The sequence below is a fragment of the Thalassophryne amazonica genome, chromosome 7 (genome assembly GCF_902500255.1).
Source record: "Thalassophryne amazonica chromosome 7, fThaAma1.1, whole genome shotgun sequence".
NCBI classification, from domain to species: domain Eukaryota; kingdom Metazoa; phylum Chordata; class Actinopteri; order Batrachoidiformes; family Batrachoididae; genus Thalassophryne; species Thalassophryne amazonica.
Window position 1 is genome coordinate 93,176,800 of NC_047109.1, and position 22,310 is coordinate 93,199,109.

At 46.6% G+C, this 22,310-nt stretch overlaps 1 long non-coding RNA gene across 1 annotated transcript; it reads left to right on the top strand.

The window, feature by feature from the left end:
* On the top strand, positions 1 to 22,310 carry LOC117513345. Its single transcript, XR_004561573.1, has 5 exons — positions 1 to 121; positions 802 to 807; positions 2,613 to 2,616; positions 3,326 to 3,331; positions 22,298 to 22,310. It is a non-coding gene; the product is annotated as an uncharacterized LOC117513345 (long non-coding RNA).

A 22,310-nucleotide genomic window follows, 5' to 3' on the forward strand; every position in this document is an offset into this window, starting at 1 on the left:
CCAGATACGCCGTGTAAGGGTCCCCTTTTTATAAATCAACCAATGTGCTATCTATGTGTGTGCTTTTAGTTTTACCTGTGTTACGCAAATGATGGTAAGGATAGACATTTATCAGACCTTCGTTATTTGACATACCAATCCATTTTTCTTTTTTTTTTTGTACACTCATTTCTGAAATCAGTCCATAATCCAAATCCAAAAACCAAAGTCCTTGTCCGTTTTCAGAGCCATTAAATCAGTCCGAGTCCCCCAGCATTCATTCAGCATCCGAGGTTTTGGGAGAAGTTGGGGAATATTTCATTTCATTTCATTTATTTATTTATTTCATTCATTTAAAAGAAAAAAAAAAAAACAGAAAAGCAGAAATAAAGCATCTGTTGGGAAAGTGTCGGTACACGGACCCACAACAGGGGGCGCAAAGGAACGGACAATGGAGTAGGTCAAATAACAACACTTTACTGTTGTGAATGTGCACAACAAATACAACAGATTACAACAATAGATCAGAATCAATTCACAAAGGTGTCGTGTGGGCAGGCTCGAAGATAGGAGACACCTGTCCAAAGCAGAACCGGAACCACACGATTTCCTCCGCCACCAGACCCCGGGAATACTGGAGCCGCCAAGTCCCGAACTCCTAGGTGGCCACTGCCTCCGCATGTCGGACCTGGTACTGCTGGCGAGGAACAAAAACACAATTAAAGGTGGGCGCGTTTGCACCCAGTAATCCGCACGGCAGGAAAGCTACCTCCACCTCTCGTTGGAAAAAAGGTCTGTTATCACTCACAAAAATCACAAAAGGTTACTGTCAAGCAGTCAGCTGAGAATATTACCTTCCAGGTAGAACGATATCTCGGCAAAGAGGTGGAGACGTCGTCCTGCTGATGTACCCCTGCTGATTGGTAACAGCTGTTGCAGGTGATGCGTGACAGCTGTCACCCTAGCTACTCCTGTGAGGCGGATGCGCCCTCTGGTGCCTGGAGCCCGCACTCCAGGCAGGGCGCCCTCTGGTGGTGGGCCAGCAGTACCTCCTCTTCTGGCGGCCCACACAACAGGACCCCCCCCCTCAACGGGCGCCTCCTGGCGCCCGACCAGGCTTGTCCGGGTGGCGGCGGTAGAAATCGGCCAGGAGGGCCAGGTCCAGGATGAAGCTCCTCTTCACCCAGGAGCGTTCTTCGGGGCCGTACCCCTCCCAGTCCACCAAATACTGGAAGCCCCGGCCCATCCTACGGACATCCAAAAGCCGGCGTACAGTCCAAGCCGGCTCGCCATCGATGATCCGGGCAGGAGGCGGCGCCGGACCCAGAGTACAGAGGGGTGAGGAGTGATGAGGTTTAATCCGGGACACATGAAACACAGGATGGATCCGCAGTGAGGCCGGCAGCCGAAGCCTCACTGCGGCTGGACTGATGACCTTCAGGATCTTGAATGGGCCGATGTAACGGTCCTGTAACTTGGGGGAGTCCACTTGGAGGGGGATGTCCTTTGTGGATAACCACACCTCCTGCCCAGGCCGATACGCAGGGGCCGGGGTCCGCCGACGGTCTGCATGGGCTTTTGCCCTCGTCCGGGCCTTTAGCAAAGCAGAACGGGCGGCACGCCACACCCGACGGCACTTCCGCAGGTGGGCCTGGACCGAGGGCACACCGACCTCTTCCTCAACCACCGGAAACAACGGGGGCTGATACCCCAGACATACCTCAAAAGGGGAGAGGCCGGTGGCTGAAGACACCTGGCTGTTATGGGCATACTCGATCCAGGCCAAATGGGTACTCCAGGCCGCCGGGTGTGCGGCAGTCACGCAGCGCAAGGCCTGCTCCACCTCCTGGTTTACCCGTTCTGCTTGCCCGTTGGTCTGAGGGTGGTACCCGGACGAGAGACTCACCGTGGCCCCCAGTTCCCGGCAGAAGCTCCTCCAGACTTGCGAGGAGAACTGGGGACCGCGATCGGAGACGATGTCTGTTGGAATCCCATGCAGCCGGACGACGTGGTGGACCAGGAGGTCCGCTGTCTCCTGGGCTGTTGGGAGCTTCGGGAGGGCCACGAAGTGGGCCGCCTTGGAGAATCGGTCCACTATCGTGAGGATGGTGGTGTTACCCTGGGACGGCGGGAGGCCCGTGACAAAATCCAGGCCGATGTGGGACCAGGGGCGATGAGGCACGGGCAGCGGCTGGAGTAAACCTGATGCCCGGCGATGGTCAGCCTTGCCCTTGGCGCAGGTGGTGCAGGCCTGGATATAATCCCGGACGTCGACCTCTAGGGACGCCCACCAGAAGCGCTGCCGGACAACTGCCACGGTTCTTTGCACCCCTGGATGACAGGAGAGCTTGGAGCCGTGACAGAAGTCCAGGACTGCAGCCCTAGCTTCTGGTGGGACGTATAGTTTGTTCTTCGGCCCAGTTCCGGGGTCCGGGCTTCGTGCCAGGGCCTCCCGGATGGTTCTCTCTACGTCCCAGGTGAGGGTGGCCACGATAGTGGACTCCGGGATGATGGGTTCCGGTGGATCCGACAACTCCGCTTTGACTTCATCTTCATGTACCCGGGACAAGGCATCCGATCTCTGGTTCTTGGTCCCGGGACGGTAGGTGATCCGGAAGTCAAAACGGCCGAAGAACAGTGACCAGCGGGCTTGCCTGGGGTTCAGCCACTTGGCGGTCCTGATATACTCCAGGTTCCGGTGGTCAGTGAAAACCGTGAATGGCACGGACGTTCCCTCCAACAGATGTCTCCACTCTTCAAGAGCCTCTTTCACCGCAAGGAGTTCTCGATTGCCGACGTCATAGTTCCGTTCGGCCGGGGTCAACCTGCAGGAAAAATAGGCACACGGGTGAAGGACCTTATCAGTCTTCCCGCTCTGGGAAAGCACGGCTCCTATCCCTGAGTCCGAGGCGTCCACTTCAACCACTAACTGGCAACTAGGATCGGGCTGCACCAGAACAGGTGCAGACGAGAAGCGCCGTTTCAACTCCTTGAACGCGGCATCGCAACGATCCGACCAGGTGAAGGGGACTTTTGGTGAGGTCAGGGCTGTCAGGGGGCTAACTACCTGACTGTAGCCCTTAATGAACCTCCTGTAGAAATTTGCAAAGCCGAGGAACTGTTGCAGCTTCCTACGGCTAGTGGGTTGGGGCCAGTCTCTCACCGCCGCAACCTTGGCCGGATCAGGAGCGACGGAGTTGGGGGAGATGATAAACCCCAGGAAGGACAAAGATGTGCGGTGAAACTCACACTTCTCGCCCTTCACAAACAGCCGGTTCTCCAACAACCGCTGCAGGACCTGACGAACATGACGGACATGAGTCTCAGGATCCGGAGAAAAGATGAGTATATCGTCTAGATATACGAAGACGAATCGGTGCAGGAAATCCCGCAAGACATCATTAACCAATGCTTGGAACGTCGCGGGGGCGTTTGTGAGGCCGAACGGCATGACCAGGTACTCAAAGTGACCTAATGGGGTGTTGAATGCCGTCTTCCATTCGTCTCCCTTCCGGATCCGAACCAGGTGATACGCATTTCTAAGATCCAGCTTAGTAAAGATTTTGGCTCCATGCAGGGGGGTGAACACGGAATCTAATAATGGCAACGGGTATCGGTTGCGAACCGTAATCTCATTCAGCCCCCTGTAATCAATACATGGACGAAGTCCGCCATCTTTCTTGCCCACAAAAAAGAAACCTGCCCCCATCGGGGAGGTGGAGTTCCGGATCAGCCCGGCAGCTAATGAGTCCCGGATGTAGGTCTCCATTGATTCACGCTCAGGTCGTGAGAGGTTGTACAGCCTGCTGGACGGGAACTCAGCGCCTGGAACCAAATCAATGGCACAATCGTACGGACGGTGCGGGGGAAGGGTGAGTGCCAGATCCTTGCTGAAGACATCAGCAAGATCGTGGTACTCAACCGGCACTGCCGTCAGATTGGGAGGGACTTTGACCTCCTCCTTAGCCTGGGAACCGGGAGGAACCGAGGATCCTAAACACACCCGATGGCAGGTTTCGCTCCACTGAACCACCACCCCAGACGGCCAATCGATCCGGGGATTGTGCTTTAACATCCATGGGATGCCCAAAATCACGCGGGAGGTAGAAGAAGTTACAAAAAACTCAATCTCCTCCCGGTGGTTTCCAGACACCACCAGAGTTACTGGTTGTGTCTTGTGTGTGAGTAAAGGGAGGAGGGTGCCATCTAGTGCCCGCACCTGCAATGGCGAAGGAAGCGCCACCAGAGGGAGCCCTACCTCCTTTGCCCATCTGCTGTCTAGCAGATTCCCTTCTGACCCCGTGTCCACCAGTGCTCGGGCTTGAAGGGTTAAATCCCCGCTCAGGATTGTGACTGGGAGTCGTGTGGCAATTTGTGTGTGTCTCACTTGAATGTCTTGACCCCCCCTTAGCCCAGTCTCTAAGGGTGAGTGTTGACGTTTGGCCGTTTGGGGCAGTCTCTCTGTGTGTGCTCTGTTGAGCTGCAGAGAAAACACTCTCCACGGATCAGCCTCCCCATTTTGGCCCTGTGCGTTTCCCTAACAACGTCACCAGGGGGAGTTGTTGCCCCACAAAGCGCTGCGGCTGTGGAGCGTGGGGAGGGCGGCCCCTTTTCGAACCCGGAAGGGAGAGGGGCGGCGCGTATCCGGTCACGTCCTTCGCCTCGCTCCCTACGGTGTTCCTCTAACCGATTGTCTAATCGTATAACGAGATCAATAAGCCCGTCTAAATCCCGCGGTTCGTCCTTGGCCACCAGGAGCTCCTTCAGGACCAACGACAGTCCGTTTACGAAGGCGGCGCGGAGGGCAGTGTTATTCCAGCCGGACCTCGCAGCCGCGATGCGGAAGTCGACTGCATAAACAGCTGCGCTCCGGCGCCCCTGTCTCATTGACAGCAGCACGGCTGAAGCGGTCTCTCCTCTATTTGGGTGATCGAACACTGTTCTGAACTCCCTCACAAACCCATCATTTATCAGAAGGAGCCGTGAATTTTGCTCCCAAAGTGCTGTAGCCCAAGCGCGTGCCTTGCCGCGAAGCAGATTAATGACATAAGCTATCTTACTAGCATCAGTCGCGTACATGACGGGACGTTGTGCGAAGACGAGCGAACACTGCATAAGAAAGTCCGCGCATGTCTCCACACAACCTCCGTACGGCTCTGGAGGGCTTATGTATGCTTCCGGGGAAGGTGTTGGGAAAGTGTCGGTACACGGACCCACAACAGGGGGCGCAAAGGAATGGACAATGGAGTAGGTCAAATAACAACACTTTACTGTTGTGAATGTGCACATCAAATACAACAGATTACAACAATAGATCAGAATCAATTCACAAAGGTGTCGTGTGGGCAGGCTCGAAGATAGGAGACACCTGTCCAAAGCAGAACCGGAACCACACGATTTCCTCCGCCACCAGACCCCGGGAATACTGGAGCCGCCAAGTCCCGAACTCCCAGGTGGCCACTGCCTCCGCGTGTCGGACCTGGTACTGCTGGCGAGGAACAAAAACACAATTAAAGGTGGGCGCGTTTGCACCCAGTAATCCGCACGGCAGGAAAGCTACCTCCACCTCTCGCTGGAAAAAAGGTCTGTTATCACTCACAAAAATCACAAAAGGTTACTGTCAAGCAGTCAGCTGAGAATATTACCTTCCAGGTAGAACGATATCTCGGCAAAGAGGTGGAGACGTCGTCCTGCTGATGTACCCCTGCTGATTGGTAACAGCTGTTGCAGGTGATGCGTGACAGCTGTCACCCTAGCTGCTCCTGTGAGGCGGCTGCGCCCTCTGGTGCCTGGAGCCCGCACTCCAGGCAGGGCGCCCTCTGGTGGTGGGCCAGCAGTACCTCCTCTTCTGGCGGCCCACACAACAGCATCTCCATTACCAGAATGAAAAGGAGCATCGTACAGCAAGGTGACATGCAGAGGTAAATTGGGTAGATGGGCTGCTGCATAGTGTTGTTCTGCCCAGGGATGAGCGCCCATTTTCCCTACGCAAGAGTATGTTGCCCCTGTATCCCCCATAAAAGGGAAATCTCTGTTTTGAATGTTAACAGTGACGGTTGGCTCCTCCTTTGGTATCGCAGAAATAGCCAGTGCCACAGTTTCCCCTTCCGGCTTCTCTAGGCCCCCCTATTGCCAATAGGCGGAGGGTCCGACCCAAGGTCGGGCTTGACAGTCTCTCATTCGATGTCCGGGTTGTCCACAGCTCCAACACTCATTGGAAGGTTGATCCCCTGCTGGGGGTGCTGGTCCTGTAGGTGGTTCCGCTTGACTGTTTCTGGGAGCCAAGTTTTGGAATCTGTTTCCAAATGGATGTTGGCGAGGTCCTCTTCGCCATCCTCCGCTGGGACCCTGGAAGCTCCGTGGTTTCCTCTCCACCCATGACTGTAGGCGGGCCCATTTCCGGGTGTGCAGGTATTATGGTAATGATGGTGATGCTCCACTGGGGCTGAGACTCCTCCCGCGGGGGCATTGTTCCCATTGAGTCCGGCTGCTCCTTGGGGGCTCTGTGTGGTTGTTACCACAGGCGCCTGTATGGCGGCAGCAATGTTGATGCCCGCCGGTTCAGAGGGAGTCGAACAAGAGTCAGAAACAGGGGTCATCACAGGAGCTTGGGTCTTAGTTTTTTCTTTCTTTGCTTTGGTCAGCTCTCCCAACTGCATCTGCACCAGTTTCTGTGTCAGGGATTTGGTTGAATCTTCTTCTTTTTGTTTTTCTTTCTTGTAGATTTCGAGGTGGTGACAAATATGTTCAGAATATAAGGCCCAGTTCATTTTTGATAGTCCCACTACTGCATCTAGGGCTTTCTGAACAGTTTCAGGCAAAGCTTTCTTTACAGTTATTTTGAACAGGATTTCAGTTGCTGGGGAATGGTTCCATGCATTTCCTGTTTCCTCCGCCCACCTCTTCTGGAACCTGTGCAGGAATTTCTTTGGGCACTCCTCGGGTTTTCACTCCTCGTCCAACTTAGAGGGGTCCAGGACCTCAGGGTATTTTCTTCTCAGTTCCTCCCACATGGTGTTTCTATAGCGGTTAAAGGGGACTTCATCGTATTGATTAGTGCCCATCATTTGTGCTAGTCCAACCCTTTCTGCTAGTTCTTCAGTATCATGCTTCCCCATTACACACATCTGCAAGGCCTTTATGTCGCCTAAAGACAAGGTTACCCCTGGAGTGCCTTTTTCTAGGGCGGTTATCCATCTTCCAGCATCTTGAGTGACATCTGGTAGTCTGTTGGCCAGCCCCACCATGTCTGTCCAGCTCCATGGGGTGTACACATGATGACCATTTCTAACTACCAGCAGACACATAGAGTCTTCCTCCCCCTCCTCTCCGGAGGCTCCGTAATTTCTGCCGGATCGAGTGCGACTGGCGGACTCCAGGCAGCCTAGCAAGTCAGTTATGCTTTGTTCCAGGGCCGTTATGTCTTTGGCTGCACATTGTTGTCTTTGTCTGAGTCGGGCCTGTCTTGCACTCTCAATGATGACCTCACCAGAAATCCTCCGGGTGGGTGGCTCTATAGTGTGGTGCCCTTGATTGGATGTTGACTGCTGTGATTTCTTTCTTTCCTCGGTGTCCCTGTATTTTTGTCTTCTTTCCTCCGCTAGCCGAAGTTGCTCAGCTAGTTCTTCATTATCTTTTCTGGCCAGATTCAGGGTGTCACTGAAACTCTTGTGCCACTCCTCGGAGCCCTTGTAGCCTGAAAGTGTCCAGTCAGCTGACTTATGGTGGGAGGGGGTGGTTCTCAGTTGGCCTCTGGACGCAGGTTGAAGTTTCAGTTTTCTCTCTCCTTCCTCGTCTCTCTCAGTTTCACTGTCATAGGCCTCTACTGGTGGTTGGCTCTCACTGCAGTATTGTATCACTTCCTGTTCCGGAGCACAGCGGTGTTTTGCTGTATCTGTTAGCTGTTTAATCTGCGCAGTTAGACTGATTGTTACCTAGATAACGATTTGTTTCACAGTGTAATCTTCATGTGCCTTAACTAAAGCACTCCCTCTGCTGAATCACCTCTAAATTATTTACACATTATTCACTTTGTGTGTTTTTAGGAATCCGCTAGCTTAGCGCAGCTACTAGCTCTTAGCCGGTTTAGTATGGCGGCTTCTCCTGTCTCTCCCGCACTTTTCTGGGTGTGAAATGTTTAGTTATTCCTCGGCCTCCTTTAGCAGTAACGGTACTTGTAATAAGTGTAGCTTATTCGTAGCTTTGGAGGCCAGGCTGGGCGAATTGGAGACTCGGCTCCGCACCGTGGAAAATTCTACAGCTAGCCAGGCCCCTGTAGTCAGTGCGTACCAAGGTAGCTTAGCCGCCGTTAGTTTCCCTCTGGCAGATCGCGAGCAGCCGGGAAAGCAGGCCGACTGGGTGACTGTGAGGAGGAAGCGTAGCCCTAAACAGAAGCCCCGTGTACACCGCCAACCCGTTCACATCTCTAACCGTTTTTCCCCACTCGACGACACACCCACCAAGGATCAAACTCTGGTTATTGGCGACTCTGTTTTGAGAAATGTGAAGTTAGCGACACCAGCAACCATAGTCAATTGTCTTCTGGGGGCCAGAGCAGGCGACATCGAAGGAAATTTGAAACTGCTGGCTAAGGCTAAGCGTAAATTTGGTAAGATTGTAATTCACGTCGGCAGTAATGACACCCGGTTACGCCAATCGGAGGTCACTAAAATTAACATTGAATCGGTGTGTAACTTTACAAAAACAATGTCGGACTCTGTAGTTTTCTCTGGGCCCCTCCCCAATCGGACCGGGAGTGACATGTTTAGCCGCATGTTATCCTTGAATTGCTGGCTGTCTGAGTGGTGTCCAAAAAATGAGGTGGGCTTCATAGATAATTGGCAAAGCTTCTGGGGAAAACCTGGTCTTGTTAGGAGAGACGGCATCCATCCCACTTTGGATGGAGCAGCTCTCATTTCTAGAAATCTGGCCAATTTTCTTAAATCCTCCAAACCGTGACTATCCAGGGTTGGGACCAGGAAGCAGAGTTGTAGTCTTACACACCTCTCTGCAGCTTCTCTCCCCCTGCCATCCCCTCATTACCCCATCCCTGTAGAGACGGTGCCTGCTCCCAGACCACCAATAACCAGCAAAAATCTATTTAAGCATAAAAATTCAAAAAGAAAAAATAATATAGCACCTTCAACTGCACCACAGACTAAAACAGTTAAATGTGGTCTATTAAACATTAGGTCTCTCTCTTCTAAGTCCCTGTTAGTAAATGATATAATAATTGATCAACATATTGATTTATTCTGCCTTACAGAAACCTGGTTACAGCAGAATGAATATGTTAGTTTAAATAAGTCAACACCCCCGAGTCACACTAACTGCCAGAACACTCGTAGCACGGGCCGAGGCGGAGGATTAGCAGCAATCTTCCATTCCAGCTTATTAATTAATCAAAAACCCAGACAGAGCTTTAATTCATTTGAAAGCTTGACTCTTAGTCTTGTCCATCCAAATTGGAAGTCCCAAAAACCAGTTTTATTTGTTATTATCTATCGTCCACCTGGTCGTTACTGTGAGTTTCTCTGTGAATTTTCAGACCTTTTGTCTGACTTAGTGCTTAGCTCAGATAAGATAATTATAGTGGGCGATTTTAACATCCACACAGATGCTGAGAATGACAGCCTCAACACTGCATTTAATCTATTATTAGACTCAATTGGCTTTGCTCAAAATGTAAATGAGTCAACCCACCACTTTAATCATATCTCAGATCTTGTTCTGACTTATGGTATGGAAATTGAAGACTTAACAGTATTCCCTGAAAACTCCCTTCTGTCTTATCATTTCTTAATAACATTTACATTTACTCTGATGGACTACCCAGCAGTGGGAAATAAGTTTCATTACACTAGAAGTCTTTCAGAAAGCGCTGTAACTAGGTTTAAGGATATGATTCCTTCTTTATGTTCTCTAATGCCATATACCAGCACAGTGCAGAGTAGCTACCTAAACTCTGTAAGTGAGATAGAGTATCTCGTCAATAGTTTTACATCCTCATTGAAGACAACTTTGGATGCTGTAGCTCCTCTGAAAAAGAGAGCTTTAAATCAGAAGTACTTGACTCCATGGTATAACTCACAAACTCGCAGCTTAAAGCAGATAACCCGTAAGTTGGAGAGGAAATGGCATTTCACTAATTTAGAAGATCTTCACTTAGCCTGGAAAAAGAGTCTGTTGCTCTATAAAAAAGCCCTCCGTAAAGCTAGGACATCTTACTACTCATCACTAATTGAAGAAAATAAGAACAACCCCAGGTTTCTTTTCAGCACTGTAGCCAGGCTGACAAAGAGTCAGAGCTCTATTGAGCCGAATATTCCTTTAACTTTAACTAGTAATGACTTCATGACTTTCTTTGCTAATAAAATTTTAACTATTAGAGAAATAATTACTCATAACCATCCCAAAGACGTATCGTTATCTTTGGCTGCTTTCAGTGATGCCGGTATTTGGTTAGACTCTTTCTCTCAGATTGTTCTGTCTGAGTTATTTTCATTAGTTACTTCATCCAAACCATCAACATGTCTATTAGACCCCATTCCTACCAGGCTGCTCAAGGAAGCCCTACTATTATTTAATGCTTCGATCTTAAATATGATCAATCTATCTTTATTAGTTGGCTATGTACCACAGGCTTTTAAGGTGGCATCCCTTAGTTATGCTGCTATAGACTTAGACTGCTGGGGGGTTCCCATGATGCACTGAGTGTTTCTTTCTCTTTTTGCTCTGTATGCACCACTCTGCATTTAATCATTAGTGATTGATCTCTGCTCCCCTCTACAGCATGTCTTTTTCCTGGTTCTCTCCCTCAGCCCCAACCAGTCCCAGCAGAAGACTGCCCCTCCCTGAGCCTGGTTCTGCTGGAGATTTCTTCCTGTTAAAAGGGAGTTTTTCCTTCCCACTGTCGCCAAGTGCTTGCTCACAGGGGGTCGTTTTGACCGTTGGGGTTTTTACGTAATTATTGTATGGCCTTGCCTTACAATATAAAGCGCCTTGGGGCAACTGTTTGTTGTGATTTAGCGCTATATAAATAAAATTGATTGATTGATATGTTGCCTCCTCTACTGGCCGTGGTGGAATGCTGCTCCTCCCTGGACTCGGAGGCCTCGTGGGATCCAGTTGACAGGTCAAGGACCTGTCTCCCTGTGGCTCTTGGGCCTTTAGTGTCAATGTGAATTTGCCCTCTACATCCATGCCCTGGTCCTCTTCAAGAGTGCCTAGTACAAATTGTCCAGCTGTTTTCCCCACATCATGACGTTTATATGGGGGTGGCTCTGCTTCCCAGCTCGGTGCACTGGCTTTGGTCTCTTTGAATTTCTCCTCTGCCACCTTCTCTTTTTTCTGTTGTAGCTTTTGTGCTTCCTGCTTGAACAGGGCCAAAACTGTTCGTTTTTTTGTTATTATTCATGTTTTTCTGCTGATCTTTAATTTCTTTTTTCTGTATTCCTACAGCAACTGTTTCACACATAACTGGTTCAAATGAGCCCTCCAATGGCCATTGCCTTTCCCCATGAGACCTCTTATGCCACTTTCTCATACATCGGTTGGCCTTAATGCGTTTTCCCGGATACTTTCTTAGTACTAAGTCTAGCGGGGTACTTCCCTGACCTTGACCTTGAGCGTTACCCATATAACCCTGGCAAACAGTATGTGAGGTGTTCCTATGGTGTTCTGGTAGTCCCTCAGGGGCTGTCCTGATCCAGACTATTATCTTCCCAGCCGTAACTCCAGTCTTGTATTTTAAATTCTTAAAAGGATTAAATTTCCATCTATATTTTCCATCTTCTTTTTCTTTAACCAAATATGCAAATTTACCTGTTTCCCACTGAACCTTCCTTGGGACCACAGTCAGAGTCAACCTAGGGAATAATTCTTCACCTGGATCGGTTGGTAGTGTTATTAAGTGATTTAATGGTATACTGATTTCTTTATTAGGATCAGCACAAAGCAGTTCCAACCACGGGGCTAAGCCTTGATGCCACAATTGTCTTATCAGCAGCTCCCAATTAATTAGAGGGAATTGCTCTCTCTTTTGTTTTAAGTTGACTATCCTGGTTATCTGCCATAATTTCTGATTAATCTGTTGTTCATCCTGCCAATATTCTGTGCCAGTATCATCATAATAAGTCCTTTCCAGCCAAAAATGTGTCCTAATTCCTCGTGTTTCTTCAGGGAGTATTATTTCATTGTCACTTAAGTCTCCCATCAATGACTGTCCCAGGCATTGATCAGTCTGTCAGCTTTTCACTATAATCTCTGTTTACTTTAACTCTTTAATTTGTAATCAATTTTATTTCTTTAATCCTCTTACAACTCTAACACCTAATGTCTTTGCCCTTCCGACTTTCTGTTCTTTTCTGATATCTAACTTTCTGCTTCTCCCGTCTTTTTCTGCTATGTTTGTTTATTATTTTTTTCTGTTTTCGTTTAGTCTTTCTTTCTTTGAAATAGTATCTGCCTTAAGTTTTTATTCACATAACAATCTCATCTCCCGTCTTTTTCTCCACTGCCTTCTATTTCTCACTCTCCTCTTTGCCTGTCATGCACATTCAATCCATCACGCTGGGTTTAAACGCCTCCAAAACAAATCACTATACGTCTTTTACCTTGACCTCTGCCACCCTTTACTCCGTGGCTTTAAACAACTTATTTAGTCACTTATAACACCAATGTGTTATGTTTGAGTATCCCTTCTTCACTTTGGATCGCACTCGCTGCCAGCAGCTATTATATTATTTTAACAAGCTCCTCTCCGAGCGTACAGTATTTCATTTAGACAGCACTCCGTCAGTGCCAGGATCTGATATATTAGTTTTTTCTTTTAATGAGCTCCCACGTTCCCCGTGTCAGCTGTGATGCTCTGCACTTTATTATTAATCACAGTATTTCTATCGTGCCCCTACAAGCGCTATTATCATGCTTCTGTCCACGTTTCTTCTCACTTATGTATTTCACCCGCGCTCTGCAAGCGTATATTTTGTCTCCCGCACTAATCTTTTTTTTATTAAGCTCCTCGTGAGCTTAGTGTGTGCCTTTGCACTAAAAGTCCTCTTTTTTTAGTTCACTTTTTCTATAAAAAACTCATGTTACCTTGTACTTATTCTCAGTCTCTTTTTTCTATAAATACACTTCTTTTACTTATTCTCAGCATGTATTGCTACCCCAAATTAACCCCCCTAAATACAGCGCATGCTAGCAGCCATCATGTTATTGACAAATTTAACATCAATTATTCACAAGCATCCAGGTTAGTCTCCATGCATACTTTCCGCACCAGAGTTCATAAACATTCCTAACCTTCCACTCACACAGACACTCTCTTCCCCGGGGACACGCATTCACTCTCTGGGCATTCTGTCCACAAGGCCTAAGATTTTTCAATTTTAGATAAGATAAAATTGGTTCTTTTGGGTAAGAGGCAATTAAAATTTCACCTGTTAACTTGGGCGGACTCCAGACGCAATCTTCCAGATCATGCAGATGTTATAAAAAGGTTTCTGTGTTATGTGTCAACGCGGGTTGAGGAGCGGACCTGCGTCTGACAGAACCCAGCGCTAAAATAACCAGAAAGCGGTCCCAATAACAAAAACAATTTATTGTGTCACCCTCTGGTGCTAAACAAAGTGTAGAAACTAAAACAGCGTCATTCTGGTGGAGTGAAGGCTGGCACGCTCTCCAGCGCCCAAAAGGATCGAAGCCCGGCACTTCTGGACTCACTGTTACCGCCAAACACCCCCCAGGTGGACACGACAAACCGACTCTCTGTGAAGGATAGAAGAGGTGAGGTAAGTCAGCAGTTACAACCAATATCCTTCAAAAGACACACACCATCAGCAACACATTCAGGTCTGTATTTTAAGCTTTATGCAAATGAGCAGCCTCTCACAACAGGTGGAGGATCACTTGTCCGCAAGCCACAGCAGTGAGAAGCGAGCTGCACAATTCTCATCACAATTCAAATCTACTGCGTAACAAAATACCAAGTTACTATCAACAAGTAGTCAAACAATTAATCACCTCTGATGTGTGCTGACAGCATGTGTCCCTCACCCTTCCTGCTTCACAGGCACGATGTGTCAAACCCAGGCGCGGTCCTCAGCGTCTCACAAACGAACATCACAAGGTCGAGTTCCCGGCAATTCTGCTTGAATCACACATGGCTTAAATGCAGAACGCCATCCAATGATCTGCTTCAGCTGAAAGTCTTTAAGGCTGCACGTGAGCACCATTCACAGGTGCTGCACATGATGTTGATGAGGGTGAAGGACTCTTCAGCCAGCACCTTCTCCACAGACAAATCAGTTTTCATACCACCTGGAGAGCAAAGAAAAGAAAAGAACACCAAAATGTCCAGCCACACCCCCCAACACACAACATTCTGCTTACCTTTTAGTCGCGATCACTGTTATTTACGGTCTGGAAGGTTGGCCCGGACCATCCCAGGTCGCCGTGATGCCTCTGATCCCTCCTGGCATCGGCTCGCCAATTTATGTCGTGGTCCTTCTCTCTGTTCGTCTCAGGATGTCTTCTTGGATAACACAAAACTGATTGCAGATGGTTTGCAAGAGAAAAACACAACACTTCAGAATAATTCAGCCTTGGACAGGATAAAATGCACAGTTTTTAAGTTTATTCAAGCTTTCAAAACAGAAGGTTGTACAAAATGAGCCTTCTAGAAAGACTGAATATGCTCCAACCGCGCTCATCTTTTTATAGGAAACCCACGGGCATCGCTCCACCTTTGACATTTTTATTTAATTATTTCCAAAACATGGTTTTCTAATGGGAGTGTCCTCGGGTGCACCCTAAGCAGGTGTTAGCTCATTATTCTTAAGCCTGGTTCACACGACAGGATTTTAAAATTATCTTTAGGTTTCCAAAACCTGAGAGACCACACACGTGAAGATAAAAAATCACAGCTCTAACAGGTTTGGTCATCCAGTGTGTGGTGTTCAGCTACACGGCAAGGACAACAACACCACACACGAACAGATTTAACACACAAACATTCACAGCTCAGACAGGAAATCTCGCAAAATCTCTCGAGATTAAACGTGACCTCAGATTAAACAAACAGAGGTACTTTGTGGACTATTTAAAACAGAGGGGAAAAAACTATACAAAAAGAAAACGAAAAGGCGTTCTTTAAAGGAGTGGGGACAGCGCGACCACCGGATTTTCTGGTAAGTCAGAACAGCTGTTTTGATTTTATTTTCCGCTCCGTGCGTCCGTCACCTCGCTTTCTGATTGGCTGGACATCACATTCAGCAGGCTGCGTGCTCGTTTTGGTCGGAGGACACAACACACGCTGCGATATCGGGCCAAGAAAATCCAACATGTTGAATATCCCCGATTTGCGATCGGAGTGCTCCTGACGCCCTTCCGAGCAGATCAGAGCGCTCTGAACACACCACACATGGGAGGAATATCTGATAAGATTATCTTTGACGTCATCACGATTGTCGGGGCGTCCTTAAGATTGTCGGAAGGGGAAGATCGGGTCCGATATCGGCCTAATTATCCTGCCGTGTGAACCCGGCCTTATATGACAGATGCTCCCATTAAAACTTGAAGGATTTACAGCTGCACCTGGTCTGGGCTCATTTAGCTGCCAGCTGCAGCTGTCCTGAGAGCTCATTACTGCTTGGGCGTCAGCCAGCTCTGATGCCAAGTTGACACTCATTAGGCGGACACCTGTGAGGTCAACCAGACGATATGCAGTTCAGATTGGGACACTTGATAGTTCACCACAGTTTACACAGTTCAAATAGGGACCAAAAAAATGCCTCTACAGTTTCTTATAATGTTAATACCTCCATCACACGAGAGACCGAATGAGCCTGAATAAATAGTTGAATGTCAAAGTCGGGGTGCATTTGAAAGCCTCCGACAGCAATCTGAGTGCAGTCCAAACACTTAGGCACATTCGAGCAGTCAGCCATAAAGGCACCTGAAGGACTCTCAGACCAGGAGAAGCAAAATTCTCTGGTCTGATGAGACAACGATTGAAGTTTTGGTGTGAATGCCAGGCATCAAGTTTGGAGGAAACCAGGCACCATCCAATCAGTAACTGGGAGACTAGTCAGGATTGAGGGAAAGATGAATTCAGCAACAGAGACATCCTGGATGAAAACCTGCTCCAGAGGGCTCCTGACCTCAGACTGGGGCGACGGTTCATCTTTCAGCAGAACAATGACCCTAAAGACACAGCCAAGATATCAAAGGAGTGGCTTCAGGACAAGAATAGCCATATTTCTCTCAAACTGAGATGAGATTTCTCCTTCAGCAAGTCCAACAAAGTCCATCCATTCGACTGTGATCTATCTCGGTTTATCAATGGTGGAGTAATCACACATCTCAACATGATGATATTTATTTGGGACAAAACAGTTGAATCTGTTGAGCATTCTAATGTCTGGCACTGCTTTAAACCTGATCACCGGCAGTGGAATACTGACTATTTGTTCCACACTACCATCTTCACACACACTTTGACTCTCCTTGATGGTTGGTACTTCATGAAGTCGTGTTTGATGTATGTTGAGGACTGCAACATTTTTCCGGCTCACATGAAGCTGTGAAGTTCACAGCTCTGTCCCGGTTCCAAAATTCTTATGAAGAAATTAAATATAAGATCTCCAGCCTCCTGTGACCTTTAATAAGGAACTGGATATAGAAAATGAATAAATGAATGAATGAAATATAATATCTATATATTAATCTTTGTCCAAGCTCAAAGACCAGGGGAAAATATAAGAAAAAAGTAGACAATTCGAAAATGAATTGAAAACAGCAAGTGATGACCAAAAAAAGCAAACTTTTTTTTAAAATTGTGGTTTATTTATTTGTTTCATATAGTGCCCATTGTGAATTGTGCTCCTGGCAAATGACAGGCCACAGAAACATTTACATTAAAAACAAACAAATAATTGAGTTAATCAGCCGAACAAAAGACTGAAACTGCTTTGACCTGAGTACCCCATTGTAAACAGGGGACAAAGCGTGTCTGAGACCCCCTCCCCGGTTAAGGCTGGGTTTCAACTGTTTTACAAAGAATGCTTCCTTGACACCTCTCTCAAGCCATTTCTTCTCTCTGGCTAAGATTTTAACTTCCTTGTCCTCAAATGTGTGGTTAGTGTCTTTCAGTGCAGATTGAGGTCCACTGGTGCCCTCTCTGTGATGCTGGTATAGCCTTTTGTGTAAAGGTTGCTTAGTCTCAGCTATGTAGTGTTCATTACAGTTTACCTGACATCTGATACAATACACTACATTGCTCTGTTTGTAACAAGGGATCCTGTCCTTAGGGTGAACTAATTTCTGTCTCAAGGTGTTAACCGGTTTAAAGTAAACTGGGATTTTGTGCTGTCTGAAGATCCTCTGTAGTTTTTCCCCTACTCCTGCTAAATAAGGGAGAGACACTCCTCTTCTTCTTGTCTCCGTCTCCTGTCTATCTGGTCTCTTTGTTTTCTGGGACTTCTGCACTTTGTCCAGGGACCATCGTGGGTACCCACATACTGTGAGGGCTTTCCGTACAAGTTATTGTTCTTTAGCCCTTCCCTCTGCAGTTGTGGGCACCTGTAGGGCCCTGTGTTGAAGAGTCCTGATTACCCCGAGCTTGTGTTCAAGGGGGTGGTTTGAGCCAAAGAGCAGATATTGGTCAGTGTGAGTGGGTTTTCTGTAAACCTCTGTCTGGAGACACCTGTTCTCTCCAATCGTAACATCACAGTCCAAGAAGGCTAAATGGTTGTTTCTGGCATCCTCACGTGTGAGCTTGATATTGGAATCCACCGAATTGATGTGTTGTGTAAAGTCCTCGACCTCCTGTTGCTTGATTTTAACCCATGTGTCATCGACATATCTGAACCAGTGACTGGGAGAGATGCCCGTGAAAGACGTCAAGGCTGTCTTCTCCACTCGCTCCATGTACAGATTGGCCACAATGGGGGATACCGGAGACCCCATCGCACAACCATGGATCTGCCTGTAGTAATTCCCCCTAAACAGGAAATATGTGGTGTTAAGACAGATCTCCAAGAGTTGGCAGATGTGGTCTGGTGTGAGTTTGGTCCTTTCAAGTAGAGACACATCCTCCAGCAGTCTCTGCCTCACAGCTGAGATGGCCTCAGCGGTGGGTATTGTTCAGGCCGCGCAGGCGGCCCGCCTCCAGGGCCACCCCTGATCAAACCACTGTAACCACCGTGACCAATAGCGCTGCCGGTTTATCCCGACAATGTTCAACTTGACACTGTTCATCCTGACAGTGTTCATCTCGACAGTATTTGTCTCGACAGTGTTCGTCTCGTCTCCAATAACACTTATGTTTTGTGCTGTATCTTCTGAGAGATCCGTACATTGAGGTTGAGGAATGTTCTCATCCATCGTGCTTCGTGATAACGTCTCCTGATCCATGTTTGTCTCCTTGTTTTGGTGATCAAACCACTGTAACCACCTTGACCAATAGCGCTGCCGGTTTATCCCGACAATGTTCAACTTGACACTGTTCATCCTGACAGTGTTCATCTCGACAGTATTTGTCTCGACAGTGTTCGTCTCGTCTCCAATAACACTTATGTTTTGTGTTGTATCTTCTGAGAGATCCTTACATTGAGGTTGAGGAATGTTCTCATCCATCGTGCTTCGTGATAACGTCTCCTGATCCATGTTTGTCTCCTTGTTTTGGTGATCAAACCACTGTAACCACCTTGACCAATAGCGCTGCCGGTTTATCCCGACAATGTTCAACTTGACACTGTTCGTCCTGACAGTGTTCATCTCAACAGTGTTCATTTTGTCTCCAATAACACTTATGTTTTGTGTTGTACCTTCTGAGAGATCCATACATTGAGGTTGAGGAATGTTCTCATCCATCGTGCTTCATGATAACGTCTCCTGATCCATGTTTGTCTCCTTGTTTTGGTGATCAAACCACTGTAACCACCTTGACCAATAGCGCTGCCGGTTTATCCCGACAATGTTCAACTTGACACTGTTCATCCTGACAGTGTTCATCTCAACAGTGTTCATTTTGTCTCCAATAACACTTATGTTTTGTGCTGTACCTTCTGAGAGATCCATACATTGAGGTTGAGGAATGTTCTCATCCATCGTGCTTCGTGATAACGTCTGTATCTCTGTGATGACAAATATCTTTTCAATTGCTGTCAAATGTCTTCCAGACAGTAATCTTTCTTGTCGTTCTGGATATATCAATAAGACTTTAAAGGCAGGAGAAAAACATATAAGAAATGAAAGTAAAGATCATAAGATCTGTACTTTTATTCTTATTCCAAGATCAATACCAGACCAAAACATAAAAAAAGGTCCAAAATTCTAAAACTTGAATACAAAACAGGAAGTGATAAAGGGGTAGAGGTTTTATTTATTTATTTATTTTTATTTTTTTGGTCATATATACTGCTTGTCGCAAATTGTGCTCCTGGTAAATGTCAACACAGACACATTTCCATATTTTAAAAAATAAACAAATGACTGATTCAATCAGTTACTTGTTTTTGTTTAAATTATCAGTTATTTGTTCATTGAATCAGTTATTTGTGTGCACATTATGTGATCAGTAAATTCCATTTCAGTTCAGTGTATTTTATTTAAACAGCACCAAATCACAATATTGCTGGCTCAAGTTACTACACACGCGAGTAAGGCCCAACCGTCCCAATCTCTCACCCCCGAGCAAGCACGCAGGTGGATCCGTTAAGGAAAAACTCACTCTGGTGATAAAGAGGAAGAAACCTCAAGCAGACCAGACTCAGAGCGGTGACCCACTGCTTAGGCCATTCTAACACCTACAAGGTTTTTACAAATTATACAAGAATTTCCTTACAAACAGAAGAACCAGAAAACAAAAACAAACAAACAAACAAACAAACAAAAAAAAAAAACAGAAGAGCAACAAAAACAGAGTCTTTAATTGAAATAAAAACAAGCAGTCCATCATGGATCTTCAGGAGGTTGAATGGTAAATGGTAAATGGACTGCATTTATATTGTGCTTTTCCATCTGCATCAGACGCTCAAAGCGCTTTACAATTATGCCTCACATTCACCCTGATGTCAGGGTGCTGCCATACAAGGTGCTCACTACACACCAGGAGCAATAATAGGTAAGTCTTGGAAGTGTAGTCTCCTGGGTTCAGTCCAAAGTATTGAAGTGCAGGGGCAGCATCCATTAAAGCAGGGGTTTTCAAAGTGTGAGAGAGTGACCCCCCCGCCCCCCCAAAGAACAAATGAATAGCTGCCCCCCCCCCCCCCACAACACACATACACACAATTTGAACATCATGCATTTCTTTTTATTCTTTTACATGTTAAGCACATTTTAACCCTATAACGCCAAGTGTATCATATTTGATACAGGATTTTCTGAGACGTCTGCTTCATCAGTGTGATATTTTCTCCCCCAAAAAACCCATCGTATACAGATACTTGTAGTGCACAGACAAACCACCAGATGTACTGACATCTGGTGGTTTGTGGTTTGACATCTGGTGGCCTTCAGATGAGACATTCATAATGGCTGCCTGAAACAAGTGATCCACAGTAATTTCCATAAGAAAATGCCGTTTTATAGGTTTGAAATGTTATGTTTGCTCAGGATTTAAAATGGATGTTTTTATGCTAGAACGCCCAATGTAGCAAATATGATACAAATAAAAACTCATATATGCAAAAAGTTTTTTTTTGTTTGTTTGTTTGTTTGTTTGTTTTTTGGTGGGTTTGTTAAAAGGTCCAATAAAGACTCTTGTTTCAAAAAATTTGAATTTTCTGACAATTATTTCATAGGGTCGGCTTTATAGGGTTAAATACAGTATATTTCTGTTTTTAAGAAACTGTCTCTGCATTTACACATTTTACAGCCTTTGTAAATATTTTAAACAGGTTTTTAAAGAACTTTCTATTCTTTCACACATTTTACAGCCTTTTCAAACATTTTAAATGTGTCTTTTAAAAAACTCTCTGTTCCTCTATTTTTACCTTTTGTCATATTTCAAACCCATTTCATTTTTTTTAACTTTTAAACATTTCTGTGTGTTTTTAAACACCTTTGACACAACTAACACATTTTAACATAAATAATATGAATTAAACTTGTATACATATTTAGTCTCACCTCTATTTTAGTGCCAGCAGTGAGTCTGGGTCTTTGACACGCACAGCCGGCTGATGCGGGGATGCACTGTGGAGAGGAGCAAACCAAGATCCTCCTCTTCTTTTTTGGTTGCCCCAAACTCTGTCTTCTCACTGGTAGATTTACACACAAAAAATGTATCCATTTTGCTGCTGGCATGGCAGCTAACATTGTGTTCTATTTCCTTTTTCTCTTTGTAATATATTGCTACACTTCATTTCTGACTGGAAGTCACTAATTAGTAAAAGGCTCATGGCAGCCCAGTTTGCCAAAAGGCACCTGAAGGACTCTCAGACCAGGAGAAACAAAATTCTCCGGTCTGATGAGACAAAGATTGAACTGCCAGGCGTCATGTTTGGAGGAAACCACCCGGCTAACAGCTAACGTTATCATAAGATAAGATCAACTTCATTGTTGAAGCACAGGAAGCTGCCACTCACACCACAAACAGACCTGCAAGGGCCACAAGGACCGGGATGTACTTCATTGTTTGTTGAGGAATGAAAAGAAATTTATGCTAGTTACTCTTGTATTTGCAAACTCTGTAAGACCCTCGTGAGGGCAGCAGGTCGTACTCTAATTCCGCATTCACACCGGGCGCGACAGCAGCGACAGGTTACCATGTAATCCCTATGGAAGGACGCGTTTTGGCGCCAAGTCACGCAGTGAGACGCGATGGACGCAAATGAAGTGACGCGAGTGAAGCGATTTTGAGCGATTAGCACGTTTGTGGTGCGATATTGCGTCGCATCACGTCGCGTTGCCCTCCTCCCCAAGTTGAAAAATCTGAACTTTTTGTCTCGTCACGCCGCGATGACCAATCAGGGACTGAATATGTCGTGACATGGAGATGTCTGGAGTTTGACTGAAGATGGGAACATGTCCTGTATCTGGTAGCAGCCTGTGAGCAGGACTTATGTCTCTTTTGTCCTTTATTTCACAATTATGACAGAGTTTTTGGAGTGAGCAGCAGCCCCAGCAGCGGGAGCGGAGTTTTTTTTTCTTTTTATTTTATGTGTGCATGCGAGCGAATCGTCCTTGGAGATTATTTTATTTATTAACTACACAGATGTATAATAAAACAAATGGTGACTGGTTTCTAAACACAATTATGACAGAGTTTTTTGGGAAAGAGCGAGGAGCAGCCCCACAGCAAGCAGCAGAGTTTCTTCGTTTTT